Genomic DNA, 21,184 nt, shown 5'->3' with positions numbered 1-21,184 from the left:
CTCATTTTGATGGTCTTCAAAAAAGGTAATTTTTAGATTTACAACCTCTCCAAATGGAAAGAGAATGGAATGGAAGTTAGGAAAGCCAGTCTAAAAATCTGCCATACAGTAACAGAGTGCTGGATTTATCCTTTGGAATTATGAGAGACCTTCTGTCTCAGATGATGGGGTGTAGTAGCTCAGTCACATTTATTCTAACAGATACTACCGATCTAACTTCTTTACTCTTAGGCTGACTTGCATTTCTACTCTTCTTCTTTTCATACTTTTGAACATATGGATCAACTTTTATTTGCTTTTTTTACTAAAAGTAATTTATATTCCACTTCATTCTACTATGGATTATCTTCAGATTAAAAATATTAATACATAAAGGAATATGTTTCATTCATCTACATATATTTAGGTTAAATACGTGTTTATATATTCATACACACACACATATATATGGGGCTTTCCTGGTATTTCAGCTGGTAAAGAATCCGTCTGCAATGCAGGAGACCCCAGTTCAATTTCTGGGTCGGGAAGATCCCTTGGAGAAGGGATAGGCTACCCACTCCAGGATTCTTGGGCTTCCCGGGTGGCTCAGATGATAAAGAATCCACCTGCAATGTGGGAGACCTGGGTTCAATCCCTGGGTTGAGGGCATGGCAACTCATTCCAGTATTCTTGCCTGGAGAATCCCCACAGACAGAGGAGCCTGGCAGGCTGCAGCCCATGGGATTGCAAAGAGTCAGACATGACTGAGTGACTAAGCACAGTATATATATAGATATAGATTGCAAGATTAATCATAAATTAGTATCTATTGATAAGCATTCTAGTCAGGGACTTTGTTGGCAGATAAAAGAAACCTTCTAAGTTTTAAGATTTTAGTGGAAGGCTATTTGGTAGATTATAGAATTGGTGGGAGGCCTGGACAGTAAGGTTGGACAAATGGGCAGGAGGCTAAGAACCTAGAGCCAGGCCATACCCAATCTGTTTAGCATCCTGCTGCTGTCCCCACAGCCCCAGGGCACAGGCCTCCTGACTCCTCCTCTAGGTTAAATCCTGGGCAGGGCTTCCTGTGAGCCGATTTTAGGCCACCCACCTGGGCTATCGAAGAAGAGTACTTGGCTTTTTTAACATCAGTGGAGAAAGGCTGGCCTTTGAACCTAGGAAGGTGTGCGCCCCTTTGGGTGTGCACTAGCACTCCCCAAAATGACTGCACACGCCCATGATTGTGAAATATGAGAGTTGTAGTCGGTTCCCTTCTTTCTTCTCTTTTGTCTCTTCCATCTGATCAAGAAGCCCTTATTGACCGTCTTCTATGATCAGAAGCTATTGTAGGCACGACATATGGAAATCAAGAAACCAATTTCTGTCTTCAAGGAATGTATCATCTAGCATGGGAGAGTTAGATGCTTAAAGGTATGTTTTAATGTCATGAGAGACGAGTAGGAACATGTATGTTCACAGAATAGGAATGCAGTGGAGAAAAAGGATGCTTAATCCAGTCAGAGTGGGAAAGGACTAACTGATTTCAAAAGAGGAGCATTTCCAGGTTTCCCATGGGGCAGAAAGACATGGAATCCAGAAACATAGGATCCCACAGTGCACCAAAAATAGACACACTTTGCTGTGGCCAGGTGTGAAATGCAGGGTGGGTCTAGGGTATCCAAGGCAGGAGAGGTGGATGGAGCACCTTGCGCCAGGGGAGGGGGACCCAAGGGAACATGGATCCTTGCCACCTCCTCCACACTGGGGCCTGGTAACTCTCTGTCTCTGAGATATGATAAGTCTTTGAACTGTATGTTCAAAGTATGACATAGCATGACAGTTCAAAACTATGACAGAGCTTCTAACCCAGCTGGAGCCTGGAGAAACTGCTGGAAGGGCGTGCACAAAACACTGCACTTCTGCAAAATTGTGAGGGTTTCCCCACATTTCAGCAGACCCCAGACAGGGTGGCTAGGTTTAGGCATCTTTCAGGTGAGGGGACTCCCTTAATATTTTCTGAGAGGGGGACCACCTGATTCAGGGAATTTGCATGGGGGAAGACTTATAGGCCCCAGAGAGGACAGCAGTTGGATGTCTGACCCACAGAGGCTACCAGAAGCCCATCAGTTGCTACTTTTCTAGTAGCAATATCCACAGAGGGGCCACAAGAGAGCCCTCTCCTCTTGAGTGGTCAGGCCACTCAAGATGGCTGTTCTCTTGCTCTCTTACATCCCCTACTCTATCAGTGCCTGCTTCACCTACACCCTACTCACAGGAATGACCTTTCTGCACACTTGCCCCAGGCCGAGCTAGTGATAGTTCTTATCAAAGAGAAGGGCATGCCCCTCTTTCAGTTTCCCTGATAACCCATGAGCCAACCTGACATCATATAACTGACATCCTCATATATCTGGCAATCTTCCCGTCCCTCTGGGAGCAAAGACTGCCCCCATGTCCTGCGTCCTACACACACAGGATGTCACTCTAGGACCTGACTTCAAATACACAAGTTCCCCCATCCATTAAACCATCGGTGACTCTGTTGCTGACTCTGGGCTCTTTCTTCTGTCTTAAAGCTGGGCGAGCACAGGACTTGTAGGCCTGTGGAGGGCAGTTCAACACCTACCCCCACCCAAGCCTACCCTCATCTCCAAACTGCTGTAGCCACAACTGTAGTCTGTCCTGGAGTTTTTGGTACTGGAGTGAGACTGTTTCAGTCGTGAAAAGTGATAAAAAAGAGTTCTGGAGTCTTGACAAGCTGTCGACAGGGGAGCTGCTAGCCAGTGGGGAAGTATGACAGAGTACACAGTTGGAGAGCAGTTGCTGAAAAAAAATAAAAACACTCCATGCCTGTACCCCGGTGAGCTGAGCCTTCTCAATAAACGTGTTTGGTCTGCGGTTGCTGGTGGCTAATGAAGTGCTGAGAGAGCTGGTTACTCAGCATGGACCCTGTATGCATGCTCAGTCGCTCAGTCATGCTCAGTCCGCTCAGTAGTGTCTGACCCAGTGTGACCCCACGGACTGCAGCCCACCCGGCTCTTCTGTCCATGGGACTATCCGGATAAGAAACTGGAGTGGGTTGCCATTTCCTTTTCCACAAATCTTCCCAACACAGGGATCGAACGTTCATTTCCTGCAAATAGATTCTTTACCGTTGAACCACCTGGGACAGGCAGTGTTTCCTAAAAGTCTCCCAAGAATCTCTTTTCCCTCGCAGCGGCTGCTGAAAACTCCCCATCCTCTTTCTCCACCCCCTAAATCTTTTTCCTTCCTGTGTTTTCTCATGCAAACCAATCTACCTCTGCCATCGGCTCGTCCCCACCCACCAAACCTGTCTTGTGGGGACCTGACCTCCGCCGGCTGAGTCACACCTGCATCAGCGCTGGGCTGACGCCAGGCCCTCATCCCGCTTCCGGCCCCGCGGTGAGCTCCAGTCAGGTTCCCTGAGGGGAGCCGCTTTCTCTTCCGCCTTCTGAATTAGATTCCCCAACAACAAGTAATCAGGCTTCCTGGGGAAAACTGGAGTTTGCTGGGGAACGTGACCATTAATTGTCGCTCGGTTATCTGAGCCCACTGTTCCGCCTTTGCAAACAGCGCTGGGCCGTGCCCTGGAATGAACTGCTGCAGGGGCCCCGAGGTCCTGACCGCAGACCCTGCTCCCGCCCCTCTTCCCTTTGACACACAGCGGTGAACTCTGAATTCCAGCACGTCTCCGCTCTGCTGTAGAGCCTTTCTAGGGCGGCAGGCATTCGGCCAGAGCCCGTCTCTGTGGCTTTGTGCCCACAGGTAATTATTAGGGCATGGCCCCACAAACCCTCTTAACCTCTCTGACTTCCAGTCTCAGGGGTCTGCCACCCCTGCGGCGTTTGGAGGCTTGTCTAACCACCGCATGGTGGTGTGAGGTACGGTAGGGGGTCTGCTGGATGGCTGGTCCCTCCGTGACCTTCTGCTCTCCAGTGGCCAGACCCGGGTTCTGAACATGTCCAGTCATGCCCGCCACTGACCTCTTCATCCATGAAAGAGTCTAATATCTGTGCGTTTATATACAATACTGAACAAATGCTAATTCCTAGCCAGTACTTGCTGAGAGACTTTGACTCTCAACCTTGCTGCCATAAAGTCACAGAAGTGTGGTTCTCCATTTCACAGACCTGGGTCCTAAAAGTCCATGCCCCCATGCCCTAATTCTGATGGTAGAATAGCCCCCATTTCCTTCTTTTTGAAGGAGACTTTCTAAGGATGGTGCTGCTCCTATCAGACCAACCTCTGCTCCCTGGTACCATGAGCATAACAACTGGATGATCATCGTGAAAGCTCATTCTCGGCACAGTTCTAGAGAAGTAATTTACCTAAAAATCCAAAACCCACACAAACCATCTAATATGACTGAAATGTTCCAGGCTTCCTTGCAGATCATTGCCATGGTATCACATCCAAGTAAATATAGATCCCACCTTTAAAAAAATTGACAAGGAATGCAGGTCTTTGCTGAAGTATTCTTCTAGACCCAGAGGATAGGGTTACACAGGACAAAAATATCTCCTAAAATCCCTAAACAATTCTTCTTATGCCCAAACAATGATCTCATCATTTCTTATGGGAAGTGCTCTAAAGCTAGATGTCTCCTGGTTTTCCTCCTTTCCCTGCCTCTCTATCCCTTTGGTTCTCTCTGCTTTTCTCTGTCTCTCCCTCTGATCTGTATGATTACATCTCCTTAGCATTTCATCACATCCAGCTGCTCTGGTCAACAAAGCCAAATCATCTTCCCTGAGACTCCTCACAAGGAGATACACTTTTTTCTGCAGTTATTTTTCAATTCAATTTTTTATTTTGAGATAAATGTAGATACACCTGCAGTTGTAAGAAATAATGCAGAAAGATCCCCTGTACCTTTACCCAGTTTCTCCAGTGGTTCCTCTTTCTAAACCGTGCAGCACAATTTCACAATCGTGATATTGTCATTGATAGAGTCAGGATCCAGAACATTCCCATCACCACAAGGAGCCCTCGTGTTCCCCTCTCATAACCACACCTACTTCCTTCCCAGTCCTCTCATTAGCTCCTGGCAGCCACTAATCTGTTCATTTTTGTCATTGTGACATTTCAAGGCTGTTGTGTAAATGGAATCATATAGTTTGTAACTCTGGGGGATTGGTTTTGCTCACTTAGCAAAATTCTTCGGAGATTCATCCATGTTGCTGCATGTGTCTGTATTAATAATTCCCTTTTATTGTTGAATACTTATTTTTGCCCACTTGAGCTGTTATAACAAAATACCATAGACTGTAAAAAACAGAAATTTATTTCTCTGGAAATGGGAAGTCCAAGGTCAAGTTGCCAGCATGGTCATGCTCTCACAAGGGCCCATCTTCTGGTTCCTAGCCAGTACCTTCTTGCTGTGTCCTCACATGATGAAAGGGGCTAGGGGTCCCTCTGGAGCCTCCTTTACAAGGCACTAGTCTCACTCATAAAGGTTCTATCCTCATGACACACACACCTCCCAAAGGCTCCACCTTTAGAAGTACCATCGTCTTAGGGGTTGAGATTTCAACACATGAATTGTGGAGCAGGGCACTCAGAGAAGGACCCAGATTCTACCTTTAGTAGTACCATCATCTTTAGGGGTTAAGATTTCAACACATGAAATTGTGGAGCATGGCACAGACATTTAGATCACAGTACTAGTGTTCCATGGAAAGGATTTATCACAGTTTATTTAACCATTCACCCCTTGAAAGACATCTGGGTTAATTCCAGTTTTTGCCTATTAGAATAAAACTGCTATAAATATTTGGGGCCAAGATTTTGTGTGAACTTAAATCATCATTTCTCTGGGATAAATACCCAGGACTGCAATTCCTGGAGCATACAGTATTTGCAGGTTAATTTTTAAAGAAATTGCCAAACATTTTTCCAGAGTGGCTGGACCATTTTCTATTCCCATCAGCAATATATCCATTTTCTCTACATCCTCACCACATTTTATGGTGTCATTATTTTTTGCTTTAATTTAAATTTGAATTTAATTTAATTTGAATTTCCTGAGGGCTAATGACATTGAACAACTTTTCATGTGCTTATTTATCATCTGTAAATCTCCTTCAGTGGAACATTTCTCCATGTCTTTTGTTCATTTCTAATTGGATTGCTTAATTTTTTTACTCAAGTTTTAAGAGTTCTTTATCTAGTCTAGATACAAGTCTTTTGTCATGTAAGTGGTTTTAAAATATTTCCTCCTTCCCTGTAGCTTATTTTTCATCCATTTAACTTTGCTCTACGAAAACAAATTCAATGTCAGATTCATCAATTTTTCCTTTTATCAATTGTGCTTTTGGGGCCAAGTCTAAGAACTCTTTCCTTCAGTTCTAGATCTCAAAGATTTTCTTCAGTGTTTTCCTTTCCTAAGTTTTACAGTTTTGCATTTTATGTGTAAGTCCATAATCCAGTTTTGCGTTAATTTCTGTATAACATGTGAAACTTAGGTATGGATTTTTTCTTTTTTGCTTTTTATATCCAATTGTTCCAGCATTTGTTAAAATGGCTATCTTTCTTCTATTAAATTGCTTTTGCATCTTTGTCAAAAATGAACTGGGCAAATTTATAAGGATCTATTTCTGTGTTCTCTGTTCCATTGATCTATCAATGTCAGATAGATATGTGTCTATCCCTGCATCAATTCTAATTCTATCTTGAACTTTGAGTACCTCTTAAACAAAAGTGGAAGAGACATGCTTGCCCTGTCCCAATCTTAGGAGAAAGCATTAGGCCTTTCCCCATTAAGTAATGCCGGAGAAGGCGATGGCACCCCACTCCAGTACTCTTGCCTGGAAAATCCCATGGACGGCGGAGCTGGGTAGGCTGCAGTCCATGAGGTCGCTAAGAGTCGGACACAACTGAGCAACTTCCCTTTCACTTTTCACTTTCACGCATTGGAAAAGGAAATGGCATCCCACTGCAGTATTCTTGCCTGGAGAATCCCAGCGACGGGGGAGCCTGGTGGGCTTCCATCTATGGGGTCGCACAGAGTCGGACACGACTGAAGCGACTTAGCAGCAGCAGCAGTAGCAGCATTAAGTAATGTTTGCTGGAGGTTTTTGTAGATGCTCTTTGTCACATTCCTGTTCTTCTCCATTCCTCCTCTACTCCTATTTTTCTGAGAATTTTTATCAAGAATGGGTACTGAATTTTGTCAAAAGTGTTTCCTGCACCAACTGATATAATCCTGTGATTTTTCTTCTTTAGCTTTAGTAATTTGATGGATTATATCAACTGATTTAAGATCTCAATGAGTCTTACTTGCAACCCTGGAATACATTCCACTTGGTCATAATTCTTTACAGGGATTGCTGAATTTAATTGTGTTAAGAACTTTTGCACCTACATTTTTGAGGGATACTGGTCTGCATTTTTCTTGATTTATACTGTCTTTGGTTTTGGTATCAGAGTAATATTAGCTTCATAAGATGAACTGGGAAATGTTTCCTTCTTTTTTGTTTTCTGGAAGACATTATGTAAAATGGTATTAAATCTTAAATGGTAAAATTCTCTAGTGAAATCATCTGAACTTGGAGACCTTTTGGGGGGGAGTTTAAAAAGTAAAGATTCAATTTTCTTAATGGTTATAGGACTCTTCAAATCTATCTTTTTATTGCTAAGTTGTGATAGTTCATGTTTTTCAAGGGATGGTCCATTTTACCTAACTTGTCAGATTTGTGCATGTAGAGTTATTTGTAGTATATCCTTCTTTTTATGTCTGCAGAGTCTGTAGTGATATTTGTTTCACACCTGATATTGGTAGTTTGTGTCTTCTCTCTTTTGTCAGTCTTGCTAAAAGTTTGTCAATATTATTGATCTTTTCAAAGAACCAGCTCTTTGTTTCATTAATTTTATTGTTTTTCTGTTTTCAAGCTTTTTTCTTTCTTTCTCTTTGCTTGCCCCGGGGGGGAGTGTTGGCTCTGAAGCAAAGTCCAGACACCTGGTCTTCTGAGTCTGGAGACATGGAGGTAAGGATGAGGGAAAAGTGAACGCAGATGGGAAACAAGAAAGGAAATACACAGTTGGCAGGCACCACCCAGATTATCTTGATAGTGTGGGTGCTAGGTCTTCTGCTGGTGTATTAGCTAGGAGGTTGGTTGAATAGGGAGCTTGGAGAGAGTGCTGAGGACTTGGAAAAAGAGGTGCTTGACCATGATGAGGTAAGGGGTCATGAGTTGGACGTCAGGACTCAGCTCATGTTGGATACATGGAACTGGTAATGGCAGCCTACTATTAAGAACCAACGTGGTTTTCCAGCTGAACTAACAGGTCAGTCTCAGCCATATGGTAATTTGTGACATGTGGGCCAAGTCAGATATAAACTCTTGGCAAAAGAAAGAAGACATTTTAGTGATGATCTTTCAACACAGAGAAAAATGTTAATGTGGAGTTTGGTCTCTAAGATATTCATTTGCAAATACCACTGGCAGCAGGCTTGTATAGCTTGTGTTGTGTAATTATTGTGAAAGAAAGAAAAGAATTCCATGAATTGCCTATATTTCAGTGTTTGGGCACAGAATCAACTGAGGTCAGGTAATAATAAGCAGTCTTGCTCCTAGCCTTATTCATCTAATCATCTCTTATTCTGCTGAGACAATGCTCCTCTTTATGCCACGTGGAGGCCTGGATGCTGTGATTGTAGGAACTCCCGCCAACTCAGCACTTGGCTTGGTGAACTGAGGGTTCTCAGGTCACATCATCAGAGACGGCTAGTGCCATGGACACATCCACTGTCTTGCTCTCCATGCGATGGCCATTGAAAATCCCAGGGTGGGGACTCACTGCAGAACCCCTATTCAGTTCACGCATAGCCTCAAGGAGGGCAAGACTGACGTCAGCCTGGGAGGTGAAGGGCCCAGACTCAGAGAAGGCACGCTGTGTTCCAGGACATGACAGTTTCTATGGAGACAAGATGTATGGCTTCCCTCTGCTGTAGCATGGCTGAGCTGCAGGAGCAGTGAAGATAAGTCTTCTGAGGAGTTCATGCATTGTTCAGGAGGTTGCCGAGGAAGGCTGTGATGGCAGAGGGAGAGGGGAAACAAATTATATATTTTCAAGCTGACGGCTCCATTGTGCAGCCAAATTCCCTTTAGACAGAACCTTGAGCCTGCGCACCCGAATAAATCCAAGAGTAAGGGAAATCTGGGGTGATCCGTTTGTCCCCATCCAGTGCAAAATCCTCTATTAGTCCCAAATTACCTCGGATCACCTCTTCCTTCCACTGTAGGAAGGAACAAGAACAGACATTTATTTAACACCTGCTGCAGACACGGGCTTCCCTGGTGGCTCAGTGGTAAAGAATCGGACTACAATACAGGAGATGCAGGAGACGTGGGTTCAATCCCTGGATCCGGAGGATCTTCTGGAGGAGGGCATGGTAACCCACTCCAATATTCTTGCCTGGAGAATCCCATAGACAGAGGAGCCATGGGGTCACTAAGAGTTGGACACAACTGAAGCAGTGGAGCACACACGCACGCATGTGGACACATTCTTGAATAGACCTTCCCTAATCTTCCCAACAACTGTGAAGCAGATCTGAGCAACCCCTTTCACAGAAGGGAATGTGCAGTCAAGCAGCTTGAGGAGCTTCCTATGACCACTGCAGTCTCAGTGGTGGGGCTGGGATTATTAGAACCTAAGCTGTGTGACCTCGAGACCTATACATACTCTTCCCACTATATCCAGAGAAATCCATCAAGTGATGTGCTTGGTGTTTCTTTCTGCTCAGAGTGCCTATTTAGACATCATAAAAACTTGCAGCTCTAGACTGAATGACCTCAGAGGGCAAGTGGGTATTTGCCCAGTGGCCTTGGGGGTGGGAAGAACAGTTTTCACTTTTATAGCTTTTGAACCAGGCACAGCTCGTTGTCTTTGAACTTACAGTGCTCACTGCCAATAACACCCATTTTTACACTTGTTCCTGCCCTGACTCTAGTGAGACCTGGCAGACTGGACCTCAGTCAGCTACATTATTTATATAAACAGAGAGTTGATGTATTGGTCTTTTTTCTGAGTCCAAAGTCAGGACACATGATCTGACCAAGACCTTTTTCTAATTTATAAATATATATGAAGAAAAGGAATAACAAGTAAACCCACTTATTTGCACGCTTAATGGTTTTGATGGAAAGGTTCACAATTATGAGACATCCTGGTTGAATCTACAGTGATAGCATCATGCTGAGAATGAGGGAGCAGCCAAGATATCTGTGTTGAGTAGAACTGATTTGAATTGAGCTGCACAACTGCCTGGCACTGGGAATGCCCTTGCCGGCTCTTCCAATCGACTTCCTGCTCCTGCTGCAGGTGAAAGATGGAGGTCAGAAAACGATTTCTATGAAGAACAATAAGTGAATGACCCGTTGGAATTTTTTAAACAGAAACATTGCCCTTTCTTTCATAAAGTGAACTTCTTGGAAGCTACTAAACCTCTTTCTCCAAACCCCAGGGTTGGTGCTAGTCCCGTGGGTGCCTGGTCTCCAGCTCTCTCTCTTTGGGCACTAATCTGTCTATAACCCTGAGCAAAGAATTCATGCCGCTGACCAGGCCCACAACCTGTGTGCCTCTTTGGGCCTCTGCTACTCGGGCCCCTCACAGCTGGGATGCTCCTGCACCAGCCTTCTCCCTGCCCTGGTCTGCTCAGTTCCTTCTGCCAATGAAACCTTTCACATCTGCCCCACCCACACCATGCTGTGATTTCTTCTCTGATTCTTTCCTCCACCGATGCTGCCCTTCCCAACCTTTTCCGATAATGGGATGGGAATTATCCCTTGGAATATTGATCCATTATAAACGAGTGTCCCCATCCCCATGTCTTCAGGCTGTTCACATCTTCACATGACCTTCTTTCCATGTCCTGACTCAAAAAACTTGCTCACTCTTTCTCTTTCTGGGAAAGCTGGGGTCTAGCACCACCAGGGGTAGCCGGGGAGGTTAGAAGATCTACCTCCAAAGTGGCACCTGGGATGTGCTGTATCCATGGCCAAGTGAGGCATCTTGGTGGGTGGACCTGAGGAAGCTTCCCAGAGGACTGTGTCCCCCATGTGGTGGAGCAGGATGGGCAAGAGGGTCAGCCAACCCAAAGAGGCCCTATCCTTGGGACAGGAGGAGAAAGGTAACGTGAACCTGACAACTGGCAGCCTCACCTCAGTAACAGGTACTGCTGGGGAGCAGGAGGATGTCAAGACTTCATGGCTAAACTGGTCCTCAACAGAAGCTAATGAGGCTAGAAGATGGCCAGGGACCATTCCAGCACCTGTCTTTCAAGGTCACGATCATGTCACCTGCAATAGAGATAGTTTTAGTTCCTCCTTGCCAATCTGAATGTCTTTTATTTTTTTCCTCATCTAATGGCCCTTCCTAGAGTTTCTAGGACAATGTTGAATAGAAATGGAGAGAGCTGACATCCTTGTCTTATTCCTAATTTTGCAGGAGAACTTTCAGTCTTTCCCCATTTAAGTATGTTGTAAGCTGTGGAATTTTCACAGGTGCCCTTTATTAGTCTGAGGAAGTTTCTTTCTGTTCCTAGTGTACTGAACATTTTCATAAAGGATATTCTGTTCAGTTCAGTCACTCAGTCACGTCCAACTCTTTGCGACCCCATGAACTGCAGCACACCAGGCCTCCCTGTCCATCACCAACTCCCGGAGTTCACTCAGATTCACGTCCATTGAGTCAGTGATGCCATCCAGCCATCTCATCCTCTGTCATCCCCTTCTCCTCCTGCCCCCAATCCCTCCCAGCATCAGAATCTTTTCCAATGAGTCAACTCTTCGCATGAGGTGGCCAAAGTACTGGTGTTTCAGCTTTAGCATCATTCCTTCCAAAGAACACCCAGGACTGATCTCCTTTAGAATGGACTGGTTGGATCTCCTTGCAGTCCAAAGGACTCTGAAGAGTCTTCTCCAACACCACAGTTCAAAAGCATCAATTCTTCAATGTTCAGCTTTCTTCACAGTCCAACTCTCACATCCATACATGACCACTGGAAAAACCATAGCCTTGACTAGACGGACCTTTGTTGGCCAAGTAATGTCTCTGCTTTTGAATATGCTGTCTAGGTTGGTCATAACTTTCCTTCCAAGGAGTAAGTGTCTTTTAATTTCATGGCTGCAGTCACCATCTGCAGTGATTTGGAGCCCCAAAAAATAAAGTCTGACATTGTTTCCCCATCTATTTCCCATGAAGTGATGGGACCAGATGCCATGATCTTAGTTTTCTGAATGTTGAGCTTTAAGCCAACTTTTTCACTCTCCTCTTTCACTTTCATCAAGAGGCTTTTAAGTTCCTCTTCACTTTCTGCCATAAGGGTGGTGTCATCTACATATCTGAGGTTATTGATATAAAGAGTATTAGATTTTGTCAGATGCTTTGTCTGCATCTATTGAGATGATCATATGGATTTTTCCTGCTTTAGTCTGTTAACCTGGTATATTACATTGATTCATTTCCCTATATTGAAAAAATATCATTCCTGGAATAAATCCTTTTTATATGCTGCTGGATTTTCTTTGTTAGTATCTGGTTGAAGATATTTGCTTCTATATTCATAAGAGATATTGGTCTCTAGTTTTCTTTCCTTAGGATATCTTTGTCTGGTTTTGGTATCAAGGTAATACTGACCTCATAGAATGAGTTAGGAGGTATTCTCTCCTCTTCTACTTTTTGGGAAGAGATTGTGATAAATTGGTGTTAATTCATCTTTGAAAATCTGGTAGAACTCACTGGTGAAGCCATCTGGTCCTGGGATTTCCTTTGCAGGAATTTTTTGATTGCTGATTCAATCTTTTTCTTGTTAGAGGTCTATGGGGATTTTCTATTTATTGTTGAGTAATTTTTGGTAGTTTGTATCTTTGTAGGAATTTATCCAGTTCATCTAGGCTTTCTACTTTGTTGGCATACAATTGTTTCTAATAGTCTCCTATAATTATTTTTGTTCCTACAAGGTGAGTAATAATATCCCCTCTTTCTTTCCTGATTTTAGCAATTTGAATCATCTCTCTTTTAACTTGGTTAGTCTAGCTAAAGTTCTGTCAATTTTGTTGATCTTTTCAAAGAATCAACTTTTGATTTCATTTATTTTCTGTATTGTTTTTCAATTCTCTACTTTGTTTATTTCTGTCCTAATTTTTATCTCCTTCCCTTTGCTTACTCTGGGTCTGGTTTGGTCTTTTTTCTGATATCTTAAGTTACAATATTAGGATTTGTATTTGAGATCCTTCTTTTGTAGTGCAGGCATTTTCAGCTATAAGTAGCTTTCCAAGCACAGCTTAGCTTTCAAAACATCCCATAATGTATATTGTATTTAATGTATATTGTATTTTCATTTTCATTCATTTCAAGGTGTTTTCTAATTTCTTTTATGATTTTTTCTTTGACCCACTGAGTTATTACTTAATTTCCACACAGTGTCAATGTCCCAAATTTCCTTCTGCTAGTAATTTCCAATTTAGTTCCACTCTGGACAGAGGACATGCCTTGTTTGATTCCAATCCTTTTATGTTATTGGGCTTTGCTTTATGGCCTGACATATATGGTCCACCCTAGAAAGCGTTCCATGTGCTCTGAGAAGAATGTGTGTTCTGCTGTTGTTGAGCGGTGTGTTCTACAGATGTCTGTTAGGCCCAGTTGGTTAGTAGCATTATTCAAGTCTTCTGTTTTCTTGATGATCTCCTGCCTTGTTGTTCTATCCATTTGTGGAGTGTTTTACAATACCACCAAGCAATTCTCTAGTTCTCAGTGGACGCTGACTGGGTGTCCCACAAATTTAACTCAGTTCTGACACTATCAACCTGGAGATAGTATCAGATTCCACAGGTTAAGGGCTCAGTCTTCACAAGACTGCTTCCACCAATCACAAGTCCAGGTTGTTACTTCTGCCTTTGATTGACCAGTTATAAGTCAGAGGTTCCCACAAACCTCTCCTTGAGTTTGTTTAATTTGCTAGACTGGCTCACAGAATTTAGAGAAACATTTACTTACACTGACCAGTTTATTATAAAGGATATAGAGGAACCACCAGATGAAGAAGTACCTAGGGCAGAGTTTGGAAGTACTCCATGTACATTAGCTTCATTCTCCATGGAACTGAGGTTGCCACTCTCCCATCTTGTGGATTTACTTACCAATCCAGAAGTTCATCAAATCTTGTTGACCCAGAGTTTTTATAGAACTTTAATCTCTAGCACCACCCTCTTCCCTGGGATCAATGAGTCGGGCTGAAAGTCCCAACCCTAATCACTTGGTCTTCCTGGCAACCAACTCCATCCTGAGGCTGCAGGATGTAGGAACTGCACCTAAGTTACCTTAATTAGCATAAACTTGGGTGTTCTCAAATGAGGCTCCTTGTAAATAACAAAAGACACTCCTATAAGGAAATTCCAAAGGTTTTACCGGCTTTGTACCAAGAACTGAGGAAAAGGAGCAAATCTATTTCTTACTGTACCACACCATTATTGAAAATGGGGTACTGAAGTCTCTAAGTACTTCAGAATTGTCTATTTCTCCCTTCAAATCTGCCAATTTTTACTTCATGTGTTTTGGGACTCTGCTGTTAGGATCACATATAAATGTTTTATGGATTGTCCCTTTTATTACTATAAAATGTTCTTCTTTGTCTTCAACAACAATTTTTGTCTTAAAGTCTATTTTTTCTGATATAGCCACTTGTGCTCTTTTGGTTGCTATTTGAATGATATACCTTTTTCCACCTTTGTACTTTCAACCTATTTGTCTCTTTGAATCTAGGCAGCATATAGTTGCATTCCCATCTTTTAGCTGAAGAATTTAATCCATTAGCATTTAATGTAACTACTGATAAGGTACAATTTATGTTTCTCATTTTATTATTTCTTTTCTACATATGTCATTTTTGTCCTTCTATTCCTCTATTACTGCCTTCTTTTGTGTTAAACAATTAACATCTTAATTTATAACAGTCTACTGCAGATGGTGATTGCAGCCATGAAATTAAAAGACACTTACTCCTTGGAAGGAAAGTTATGACCGGCCTAGATAGCACATTAAAAAGCAGAGATATTGCTTTGCCAACAAAGGTCCATCTAGTCAAGGCTATGGTTTTTCCAGTGGTCATGTACGGATATAAGAGTTGGACTGTGAAAGAAAGCTGAGTGCCAAAGAATTGATGCTTTTGAACTGCGGTGTTGGAGAAGACTCTTGAGAGTCCCTTGGACTGCAAGGAGATCCAACCAGTCCATCCTAAAGGAGACCAGTCCTGGGTGTTCATTGGAAGGACTGATGCTGAGGTTGAAACTCCAATATTTGGCCACCTCATGTGAAGAGTTGACTCATTGGAAAAGACCCTGATGCTGGGAGGGATTGGGGGCAGGAGAAGAAGGGGACAAAAGGGGATGAGATGGCTGAATGGCATCACCGACTCAATGCACATGAGTGTGGGTGAACTCTGGGAGTTGGTGATGGACAGGGAGGCCTGGCGTGCTGCAATTCATGGGGTCACAAAGAGTCGGACACGACTGAGCGACTGAACCGTACTGAACTGAGTTCAGATTAATACCAATTTAATTTCAAATTAATAGTATCTAAAATCTTTACTCTTATATAGATCAAATCCCACATCTCTTTTGTATTGTTATTGTTGCAAATTATATCTTTATACATATTGTGTCTATCAATATAGATTTATAAGTATTGTTTTATGCAGATGTCTTTTAAATAAGGGAAAAAAGAGTTACAAAGGAAAAAATACATTTACTGTCTTTTATATTTATTTATGTAGTTACTTTTACTAATGATCTTTATTTCTTCTTGTTGATTTAAGTTACTACCTAGAGTCCTTTAGTGCCTGAAGAACTTCCTTTTGTATTTCCTTTAGGGCAAGAATGTTAGTGACAAATTCATCATTCTTGTTTATCTTGAAATGTCTTAATTTCTCCTTCTTTGTTTTTAAAAATTCTAAATTAAAAGTTAAATATTAGAAACATTAAATTTTTTAAATATTAAAAATTTAAATATAAAAAATTTTATTGTAGTAAGGCCACTACATGAATTCTAATCTCAACAATTTTCTTTTTGTCTTTGGCTTTGACAGTTCAATTTTATGCCTACATATAGATCTCTATTAATTTCCTATACTTGTATTCACTGAGCTTCTCAAATATGTAGATCAATGTTTTTCATTAAATTTAGGAAGTTTTCACCCATTATCTCTTCAAATATTCTGCCATAGTCAGTCATCAGCCCATCTGTCTACTTGCATAAGAACAGTATTGACAGGGAACCCACTAATATGCTCATTGCAATTATCTTTAGCCTGAAGAGACATGACCAGTTTTTCTTTATTCTTTTTTTTGAAACTGTGTCTTAATATTTATTTCATTCTTTTCAGATATTATATCCGGCTCAGACAATACATTAATACAATCACTGTTTCATCATAAATGCTTACAAAAAGCTTTTGATATCGTTTCATAATTGGGGTTGAGCATCTTTTCATATATTTGACAGCACTTTGTGTTTCCTTTACTGTGAAATGTCTAGACAAATATATTTTAAAAATAAACAAAATCTGAGTGCCATTACTGAAAGTGGAGTAAGGACCTTGGGAAATTCACCCCTTCACAAAGGAACAATCAAAAGTGCAAAAAGTATTAGAATAAATACTTTTGAAACTCTGGAAATTAACTAAGGGCTTTTGGGAGCTCTGGGTAAATTTATGCAAGAAAAACTGACTGAATCTCAGTAAGAACAGTAAGCTTTGTAGCATCTAAACTTACCCTGATTGTCTGTCTTTTTGTGATGTTAGCAGTCATTTATAATTAACACCCAGACCCATTTATTCAATGGGGACTATGAAATGGTGATATTCTAATTCCATCATGCCTCTCAGCTTATTAGCTGGACTATTAAGAATACTATAAAGAGAAACTTCTTTTTATCAACTATTGATTACCTTGTAAAGGAAAATCAAAGAAGAATGCTTGATTTTTTCCCTTTCATTTCCTGGATTTTAGAGTGATGAGTTAATTTTCTAGTATCTTCCAAAAAGGAACAATGAAGTTTTGCTTTGTTTGGGTTAAGTATCATCAAATGAACTCATGATTTACAGCTTTACTCAGCTTTTCTCCTTGTCTTCAATGGGAGGTTTGGTCTGAATTACACAAATTTGCTCTTTCTCAAATTGGAAGTCCTGTTTGCTTTTTTAACTGAAAACATACCTGGGTTTAATAACTCTTGTTTTCCAGAAGCTCTCACCCTTTGACAATAAAGTGGGCTTAGAGATGATGTGGAATTGGAAGAAAGACCTAGAGTGATGAAACAATGGAGAGTTCTTAGGGCTTCCCTGGTGGCTTAGACAGTAAAGAATCTGCCTGCCATGCAGGAAACCTGGATTTAATCCATAGGTCAGGAAGATCCCCTGGAGAAGGGAATGGCTACCCACTCCAGTATTCTTGCCTGGAGAATCACATGGACAGAGGAGCCTGGTGGGCTTCAGTCCATGGGGTCGCAAAAAGTCAGACACAACTAAGAGATGAACTTTTAAGTTCCAGCCCTGATAATTTTACTCCCCCCACTTAATCCCACCTGAGAATCAGCACAGCTGCAGGCATGGCTGCAGACGTGAACACCACACTGTGTTCCCAGCAGTGTCTCGACACACCACACACCATGGACAGAGAGGTGGGGAGCACCTGACCCTGCAGGTGGGAAGACAGGCCCAGATTAGAGAACCTGAGTGGGGCTCCCAACCTCACCAGTCCTTGGGGATGCCTGGTACCTGCCTAGTGGTAAGGAGATTATAATTCCAGCGCCTGACACATCATAACTTTTCCATTATTTTTTCAACTATTATTAATACTTGTAATGATTCACATTGTTCTAACTCTCAGTGGTTCTTTAGGCTTTACCTCAAGGCAGTCTGCTTGATCCCATGTTATTTTATCCACTTTTGCCGTGTTTACATATGCCTAACCTTTTCCAGCTTGGTGAGAGAAAGGGCATGGGCTTTGAAACCCAAATCATTGTTCCTAATTATACAAGTGACCTTGGGCAGGTTTAGAAGATTATTTTATACTTCCATAAAAATCAAACACCTTGTACATTTGTTTTCCAGGTTAAATTAAATGAGATGAGTTGATCAAAGGTTTTATAATCTGTGCATGAGATATATTCAGTTCAGTTCAGTCACTCAGTCATGTCCAACTCTTTGCGACCCCATGGACTGCAGTACACCAGGCTTCCCTGTCCATCACAAACTCCTGGAGCTTACTCAAACTCATGTCCATTGAGTCAGTGATGCCATCCAACCATCTCATCCTCTGTTGTCTCCTTCTCCTCCTGCCTTCAATCATTCCCAGCTTCAGGGTCTTTTCAAATGAATCAGTTCTTTGCATCAGGTGGCCAAAGTATTGGAGTTTCAGCTTCAGCGTCAGTCCTTCCAATGAATATTCAGGACTGATTTCCTTTAGGATAGACTGGTTGGATCTCTTTGCAGTCCAAGGGATTCTCAAGAGTCTTCTCCAACACCACAATTCAAAAGCATCAATTCTTTGGCGCTCAGCTTTCTTTATGGTCCAACTCTCACATCCATACATGACTACTGGAAAAACCAAAGTATCGACTAGATGGACTTTTGTAGGCAAAGTAATGTCTCTGCTTTTTAATATGCTGTCTAGGTTGGTCATAACTTTTCTTCCAAGGAGCAAACGTCTTTTAATTTCATAGCTGCAGTCACCATCTGCAGTGATTTTGGAGCCCAAAAAAATAAAGTCTGTCACCGTTTCCATTGCTTCCCCATCTATTTGCCGTGAAATGATGTGACCAGATGCCATCATCTTAGTTTTCTTAATGTTGAGTTTTAAGCCAACTTTTTCACTCTCCTGCTTCACTTTCATCAAGAGGCTTTTTAGTTCTTCTTCACTTTCTGCTCTAAGTGTGGTGTCATCTGCATATCTGAAATATATTAGGTAGTCTCTAAATGCTAGTTTATTTTCTTGAACCAGATTCTTTGTTTTCAACTCCAAAATCATAAATTCTTTTCAAACAAGCAAGACTTATTGCAATGATGAATTCCATTGCCAAGTGTAACTAGAACTGTGCACACAGAAAGGGAAGAGAGTCTACTGGTCAGGGCAAGGGTAGAGTAGCATGGAGGGCTAGCAGATGGAATGACAGCTTAACTTTCAGGCAAGATGGACAGGAACCTCCTGATCAAAGCCTTGAAACGACTGAGATTCCTGGAATCCTAGCAAACCTTAGACAATAGCACACAGAGGAAACAGATTCGAGTTACACCAGGTTGAACTTTGGAAGTCACACTAAGCCTCAAAACATAATATGTTGTACATAGAACTGTTGAACACAGTTAAAAAGAAGACCAAGAGAAGACAACAAAACTTACCCTAAAGAAATAAAACAGAATGGTGGATTATTAGGGCTCCATGGTAAGTGCCCACTTATTTTAATGCTACTCTGTAATATCTAATCCTGGTTCAAAGTCTCCAGCATTCCCAGTGGTTTCTATTGGGCAATCATAGAAGAAGGGAAGGTCCTCCTGGAAGTGGGCGCCGTGTGGTGCCGAGGAATGAAAGACAGGAAAGAGTGGAGGGTGTAGTCATCGTTATTTTCAAGACTGCAGCACGGGATGATGGCATACAACCACAAGCTGGGGAAAGAGGATATAATCTATCATAGAGAACAAAGGAATTTCAAAGTATTTTCTAATTAGGAAACATTAGAAGAAAAAAGGGAGATTGAAAAATATTGAAAAGCTCTTTCTTCTAGACCTTCTAGGCAATTTTGGTTTGTTTTTATTGCTATGAGCAGCTAAAATGGATCTGCGAACTCTATGTCGTAATCTGCTGAAAGGAACAACTGCCATTAATTTTAATTTCCTTTCATGGTGAATTTCAATTAGTTACTTGTCTGAGTGATAATCTACTATCTAGACAGCTTCCAGATATGAACAGCATTATCTTTCATGTTCCTTAGGTAACAGAAATTAGTAAATTTAAAACGTGCCTTTGTAAAATCAAGGCTAATTAAGATCTAAATCTAAATGCCCCACCACCACCGCCACCAAATTTTTGCTTTCTCTATTAGGATTTCCTGTCTCTGACAAACATAGCAAAAACAACAGAAATAGAACCATTTTCTCTTGGATCCTGTCATTTACATAGCAAGTAGTGTGTGAATTGCAAAATGCCTACTCTTCTCCCAAGAGACTCATTTGCAAAGCTCTGAGAGTAGGAGGGAAAAACCAGTAATGTTATGCTAGAGTAATTTCCTTTAATAGATTTGGAGAAATAAAACTTTAACTATAAATACTGTTAAATATCAAAATACAGGTTAAAATGCTTTAAAATGTAGATACAGAAGAACACTTACTTAACATGGTAAAAATAATAGAAATGTAAAACCAACAGCTACCATATCAACAGGAAAACTTATGAGACACCTCTGTTAAAATCAGGACAAAACAAGGTGTTTTTCTGTTAAAGTTTTTCAGAAGCTTTAGCTACTTTCCAAAGCAGATCAAACTTACCAAGAATTAATTTGCATAGTGATCGAATACCAAATTTTGGAAGTTTTACTTGTTGCCTTGGCTTCTTCCAAGCTGCTTGCTGTTGGATGGCCATGGTATTGCCCCTCCCTGCAGGTATCAGAGCCATTACGATTCCCCAACACCTTTTTTCTATGAAAGACAAGCTTATAATGATGCATGCTGCATGAAACTGTCCAAATAGCTTGTGAGGATTTCGCCATAAGTTTTCGTTTTTCCTCTAGCTTTGCATCTCCGTCTCCCCGTGTCCTCTGAGGTCTGGTGGGGTGAAGGAGACACTCAGGATGGACATCCATAACCACCTCTAAAGGCGGGAAGATGCTCCCAGATCACTGCCCAGAGCCCTCTATGGCCACGCCCCTAAGGGACAGCCCCGGAAGTCCAACAAGAAGAACTAGGCTCCGGCTCCTCTCCCCAGCATGCGCACAGAGGGCAGCTACCATCCTCATTGACTGCAAACCATTGAACAGGTAGAGGGATCGGTTTGTTGATTCTTCGTCACTTAATCTGGACCTGCCTCCTTCTCCCTTATGAAACTGAGGGAGGGAAAGTCCGCCCATTCCTGCCACAACAGGAAAAAAACAGAGGAGGGGTGGGGGTGAGGTGGGAGGCGCCGAGATCTGGCTTGCC

General features: G+C 42.0%; 1 long non-coding RNA gene across 1 annotated transcript; it reads right to left on the bottom strand.

Annotated features, from left to right (window-relative positions):
• Positions 1-7,902: 7,902 nt before the first annotated feature.
• Positions 7,903-20,916, bottom strand: LOC129622362 (uncharacterized). Its single transcript, XR_008699927.1, has 3 exons — positions 20,537-20,916; positions 11,163-11,300; positions 7,903-9,027 (listed from the first exon to the last, which is right to left on the bottom strand). It is a non-coding gene; the product is annotated as an uncharacterized LOC129622362 (long non-coding RNA).
• Positions 20,917-21,184: the final 268 nt, after the last annotated feature.

This window comes from Bubalus kerabau, chromosome 11 (genome assembly GCF_029407905.1).
Source record: "Bubalus kerabau isolate K-KA32 ecotype Philippines breed swamp buffalo chromosome 11, PCC_UOA_SB_1v2, whole genome shotgun sequence".
In the NCBI taxonomy this organism is placed as follows: Eukaryota; Metazoa; Chordata; class Mammalia; order Artiodactyla; family Bovidae; genus Bubalus; species Bubalus kerabau.
This window is presented reverse-complemented; position numbering and strand designations above follow the sequence as displayed.